At 42.3% G+C, this 6,597-nt stretch overlaps 1 pseudogene; it reads left to right on the top strand.

Annotated features, from left to right (window-relative positions):
• The first annotated feature begins 20 nt into the window (after positions 1-20).
• On the top strand, positions 21-5,034 carry LOC114006252 (26S proteasome regulatory subunit 4 pseudogene; annotated as a pseudogene).
• Positions 5,035-6,597: the final 1,563 nt, after the last annotated feature.

Here is a 6,597-nt window from a genome sequence, read left to right as displayed (position 1 = left end):
GGTAAGATCTCTGGGGAAGGTGGGATCTGGGGTCAACAGAATGCCAGGGCTGCCCCGAGGCGCCAGACTGGGGTAAGAGCTAGGATCCGCGTCCCGCGTGGACAGGTGACACCGGGCGAGGAGAGGAAAGAGACTACAAGGCAAAGAGCGAGGTCAGAACAATCCCGGGCGTTTGAGCTGGATGCGACAGCAGACGCGACGGGCTTCGGGGCGACGCGGGGCTCCCCGCAGGAGGAGCTGTGACTTCTGAGGAGTCCTCGGGCGGTGGGTGTAAAGGACCTGCAGGGAAGCCCACGCAGAGCGCAGCGCAAACCTCACGCACCGCGGATCACTGCCAGAGCGGTGCTCTCCAAGGCCAGGCCTCTTCCGGGCCGTCAGGAAATTACGTAACACCACGCGGTTGACAGACAGGTGGGCGTGGACGCCGCGCTTTCCCCGAGTGACGAGCCTGCGTCACGGTGACGACACTGGCGCGGGGCGGGGCTCGCCCGGGGCGTGGGTCTGGGCTGTACCTCTTTCCGCTGCCCAACTCCGGTCTTGGCGTTGGAATCCGTCTGTGTCCCTTTGGAGCTGTCTGCTGTGCTGCTTCGGATCAACGTCAGCTTCCCTGTTTCAGGCAGTTCGAGGTAAGAGCTCAGTTTTGAGGCCCTGAGGTTGAACACTGAGCTCTGTCCCTGTTAAGTTGAAGCGGAGCCTTTTAAGTCAAAAGCTCCTTCTGCGAACGGCGGAGGCTGGTGTTGAGAATGCCGCGGGGAGACCTCGCGGTTGGAGGACCTGCAACCGGGGGCTGGATACAGGAAATCCGCGGCTCCTGCGATTGGAATGGGTTGTTTACCGAAGCAAGGGCTGAAGTTGTCGGTGCAGGTGATGGAGACTAATAAACCCAAATTCTGCCTTTGTCGAACGTGCAGTTTCATACTGCGCGCTAAGAGAGTTTGCATTTCATTCCTCTTTCACCAGAGAGGCAGACACACAACCCTGGGCTCGGTTCCAGACATTTCAGGGGGCCAGGACCTGGACTGTCTGGGTGAAGAGGCATTGCTTTAAAAGAACAAAATATACTAGTACAGGTATAATTTCCATTTTACTTAACACTTAATTTGTTCAAATTTCACATTTCCTGAGCAGATTTATAAATTCAGTTCTGTTGAGAATGGTGTCGATGGCATCCCCTAATGTACTTGTAATTAATTTGTAAATAAATTATCATTTCATTATCCAAATATCCTCTTTAATAAAATTATGTTTTGATATGTTTTTGTTTTATATACTAGATGTTTTGTTTCAAATACAGATAATGAAGTTTGTAAAATGAATGCTCCTTAAAAGAAAACATGTGGATTTTGCTTTTATCCCGTAAAAATGTAACTTTTGAATATCACCAGTGCTAGAGCATGAAGCAAGGGAAAATGAGTTGTTTGATGAGTACAGTTTCTGTTTTGCAAAATGAAAACATTCTGAAGATTGGTTGAACAATGTGAAAATTCTTGATACTGAACTACAATAAATACTTAAAGATGATCAAGATGGCAAATGTTATGTGTATTTTATTGCAGTTAAAAATAAAAGATATAAACAAAACGAGAGCAGCCAAAGCAAGATGGGTCAAAGTCCCAGTGGCAGTCATGGTCCTGGAGGTGCAAGAAGATGACAAGGACAAGAAAAAGAAGTATGAACCTCTTGTTCATACTAGATGGGAGGAGCAATAAAGGAAAAAACTAAAGGACCAGATGCTGCCAGCAAGCTGCCACTAGTGACACCTCACACATAGAATTGGTTTAAATTATTGAAATTAAAATGAAAGAATACCTTCTCATGGAAAAAGAATTCATTAGAAATCAGGAACAGATGAAACCAATAGAAGAAAAGCAAGAGGAGGAAAAGATCAAAGGTGGATGATCTGAGCGGGAGCCTCGATGTTGGTAGTAGCTTTGGAAGAGATTGATGGTAGTCATGCCATTGTGTCTACATCTGTGGGCTCAGAACATTATGTCAGCATTCTCTCATTTGTAGACAAGAATCTGTTGGAACTGAGCTGCTGGGTCCTGTTCAACACAAGGTGCATGCAGTGATGGGATGCTGATGGATGACACAGGTACCTTGGTCACAGTGGTGAAAGTGGAAAAAGCTCCACAGGAGATAAAGGCCAATATTGGGGAGTTGGACAACCAAATCCAGGAGGTTAAGAAATCTGTGGAGCTACCTCTCACCCATCCTGTCTATTACGAAGAGGTAGATATAAAGCCCTCAAGGGGTCATTCTGTATTGTCCACCTGACACAGATAATACCTTGTTGGCCAAAGCAGTTGCAAACCAAACTTCAGCCACTTCCTTGAATGAGGGTTGTTGGCTCAGAATTTATTCAGAAGTACCTAGGTGGTTGGCCCAGACTTGAATGGCAACTGTTTCAAGTCGCTGAAGAACATGGACCATCCATCCTGTTTATTGATAAAGTTGATGCCATTGGGACAAAAAGATATGACTCGAATTCTGATGGTGAAAGAGAATTCAGCAAACAATGTTAGAACTGTTGAAGCAGCTGGATGGATTTGATTCAAGGTGGGATGTGAAAATTATTAAGGCCACAAACTGAATAAAGATTTTGGATCCATTGCTTATCAGACCAGGCTGCATTGACAGGAAGATTGAGTTCCCCTTGCCCGATGAAAAGACCAAGAAGCACATATTTCAGATGCATACAAGCAGGATGATGCTGGCCAATAACATAACCCTGGACAACCTGTCTGGTGCAGACATCAGGGCGATGTGTACAGAAGCTGCTTTTATGGCTTTGAGAGAATGCAGAATAAAAGTAAAAATGAAGACTTCAAAAAATCTAGTGTTCTTTTTTTAAAAAAAGATTTATTTATTTATTCATTCATTTTAATTTGACCATAGAGAGACACAGAAAGAGAGAGAGAGGAAAGTGAGAAAGCAAGCCACCAGGTCCAGGACTTGAACCGTGGTCAGCCACGTGGGAGTGTCCAGCACCTTAACCACCATGCCACCTGCTGGTCCCTAAAGTGTTCTTTATAAAGAAAACAAGAGGGGCTCTATTTCTAATGAACCACCATCTCCTTCAGGAAAGTGGTTGGTTGTTTTCCTGACCCCAGTGAGGAACAAGGTTGGGAAAGTGCCCAGAGGAATTCATGTTCTGATTGAATTTTTAAAATTATTTATTTATTTAATTTCATTTTGTTGTTATTTTTTTATTTGACCAGAAAGGGAAAGTGAGAAAGCCAATTGCCAGGTCTGGTACTCCAACTGCAGTTGGCCATGTGAGAAATCCAGTGCCTTTAACCACCACAGCACCTGCTGGCCACCTGATTGATTTTTTTCTACAAACCTCGCATGCATCTTCTGGAGTGTGACATGGAGGATGCCTACTGGGCAGCCTTCATCAGCTTGTTGATGTAAAGCACTCTGCTTCCTAATAATAAAGTGTGCTCTTACACACACACACACACACACACACACACACAGACCAAAAACAATATTTTAAAGAGTATTACCAGGGATATTTGATGACAATGTCTATTCTCTTATTATGAACTTGAAAAGTAGACTTTCAAATTTCAGCAGCTTCATTTATACCCTTAATATGAAATATTTTAATATGAAATGTGTGACTTAATATATTTTTAAATTTTCCTTTGAAAATTCAGAAGTTCATACTGTTTGGATTTGGCAAGACCAGATCCCAACAATTTTTGATGCAGAAATGTCTCAAAAATGATTTCCAAAAGAAGACATACCTCTGATTTTTCTAGAACTTATACTTGTTTTTCAAACTTGTAAGCTTATTTTAATTTTTTTTTTTTGGGAGAGGTTTTTTGGCCACAGGGCACATGCGCTCACCAGACAGACAGAAAGACAGAAAGCGAGAAATCACCCCCCAGGGGGATGGCCATGCTGCAATCCCTTCTCCTCCATTTCCCTCTCAGGATCTTGGGCACGCATGCACACGCACCTTGCGTGAATTTTAAGCCACCGAGTCTGGGATGTGAACCGCGGTCGACTATATGGGAGTCCAGTGACATAGCCATTACGCTAACTGCTGGTCCCAGTTTATTTTAATAATGAACTCAAATCCATTTCAATTTTGGAAGAATACTTTCTCTGAGGCAATGGAACATGAAGCACCCTGGAGCTCATGAGGAGAAGGAGGACAGTCCTGCTTGCTGTTGTTTCATTTCTGAAGAACTGAGTTCACTTGTTCTGAGCCCTATTCATTTCTTTTAGACCTGTAGTAATTGGGCTCTGAACGTACACCATTTGGGGTGAAGTGATCTTCACATTTGGACTCCATTTAATTTACCTTATTGTGTATCCTCCCCGCCAGTTACTGTCAACCTCTAAATAACAGACAGAAAGCCTCTTTAAAAAATAATTATTCTAGAGTAGGTATTGCAGTGCTGAATATACTTTCCATAGTAAACTACAGCTGTATTCAGGTATGTGAGGAAAGATGGGATTTTTAAAAGTGAGCGATTACATACATTCTTTTGGGACAATTATTCTTGGCTACCAGGATCAATAACAAGGTTGCTACCAAGCCAGGATTGGACAGGCAGTTTCTGGGCTAATGTCCTCACAGATGTAGTTAGGTTGTGGTGATCTTTGTACAAGGTTGAGGCTCTGGCAAAGTCTTCATGACAATTCTTGTTATTGGACATACTTGCATGAGAAAATGCCTCCTCGGTGACTCTCCAGCTCAGTTTAGTCAGGGTTTAACACAAGTTGAAACAGATGACTCCATTTTTGATTCTCACAATTTTCACATTATATAGGAGTCAAGTGATAGAATTCTGCCTGGGTAGAGAATCCCACCGCCACACCACCTCCATTAAATCTGCATTTAGGTTTGTATATAACATGTGTTTGGGGATTCTTCAAAGTAACACAAGTGACTGCTCTTGGGTCCCCACAGGAGGCATATCTCCTTATGAGATGCTGAGTGCACAAGATGTGTATTTGAATATACAAAGTTCCATCTACCATGTGTCTGAGTATGTTTCCTTGGATGAGAATTAGACCTGATGAAAGCTGATGAGTGAAAAGTGACAGTGCGTTCAAGTGTAATTTCTTCAATTTATGCTTTTATTATCATTATTGCATGAAAAAAAGTTTCCAGGCACTCCTTAGAAAAACCATCTCATTAAAGACCTCATTCGTTTTTCAGGAAAAAATACAACCCTCTGAAAGTAGTGATTATTTTCATGGAGATAATCCTCTTTTTTTTTTTTTCCCAAGAGATTTTTGCTATAGGGCACATGTGCTTGTTGGAGAGACAGAGAGACTGAGAGACAGAAAGTGAGAAATCATCCCCTAGGCAGATGGCCACACTGCAATCCCTTCTCCATTCTTCTCTTGGGACTTTGGGCACACACACACACACACACACACACACACGGTGTGTGTGCATGTAAACTACTGTGTCCAGGACTTGAACCATGGTTGGTCATGTGAGAGTCCAGTGACATAACCATTATGCCATCTGCTGGTCCCCGGTGGAGATCATTCTTAAGTCATCCTTTGTTGAGTTTATAAATCATTTTCATATAATCATGTCAATTTTGATTTTATATGGCCCATTTTTGTGATATTTTTCAACATTTTTCTAAAAATCTTTGAAGAAAGTTCTATAAACAGATATCTACAAAATATGAAAAAGCCAGTGGTGGAATTTGTCAAAATATAGCACGTATTTGAGACTCAAGATTTTTATGATTTCATGGCTTGGATAATAGTGATGAGTGATGTGAGCAGACTCTACCAATGGTAGAATACACTAGTGATCTGTGCAGACTTAAATGACAGAGCCTAATGAATGAAGATAGTGTTTTCTTATCTGAATAACCATTGTCTTATGGAGCAGAATCTCTGTGAATGTTGGCTGCTGAAAATAGATAACTGAGATAACAATCAACACCAGAGCTTTAACTGATTTCCTCCCCCTTATCCACACTAAAATCTAGAGTTACTATCTCTCTTGCAGGCATTTTGGCATAGCAGCGATTTCTCAGTCACCTGGTTAAGTTTCTATCACAGTGATTTTTTTTTTTTTTGCTTGCTTGTTTGCTTGCTTTTTCCAGTTAGAAGGCCTGTGAAAAATAAAGGTGACTAGAAATTGCAGCAGAAGAACAAGGATACCCTGGGAAGCCTTTGGGAATTGTATGTAAACAAGGAAGATCATAGAGATTTAATATAGTCATTATTTTATTTGAAATCAGCATTAATCATGTTATATAATAAAACTATATGGATTGAGGGGTCAGTTAGTGGTGTGGTGTTTAAGGGTGCTAGACTGATACATGGCCAACTGTGGTTTGAGTCCTGGACCTGGTGGCTTGCTTTCTCACTTTTGCCTTCTTTCTCTCTCCCTCTGTCCCTCTCTGGTCAAATTAAAACAAATAAATAAAGTTAAATAAAATAATTCTTTCTTTTTTTGGCGCGGTTTTTGCTATAGGGTGCGTGTGCTCACCAGACAGACAGAGAAAGACAGAGAGACAGAAAGCAAGAAATCACCCCCAGGGTGCCACGCCGCAATCCCTTCTCCTCCATTTTCCTCTGGGATCTTGGGCATGCACGCACACG

The sequence above is a fragment of the Tupaia chinensis genome, unplaced genomic scaffold, assembly GCF_000334495.1.
Source record: "Tupaia chinensis unplaced genomic scaffold, TupChi_1.0 Scaffold146604_1, whole genome shotgun sequence".
Taxonomy (NCBI): Eukaryota; Metazoa; Chordata; class Mammalia; order Scandentia; family Tupaiidae; genus Tupaia; species Tupaia belangeri.
Note: the sequence above shows the minus strand (reverse complement) of the source record. Positions and strands in the feature narration are given on the sequence as shown.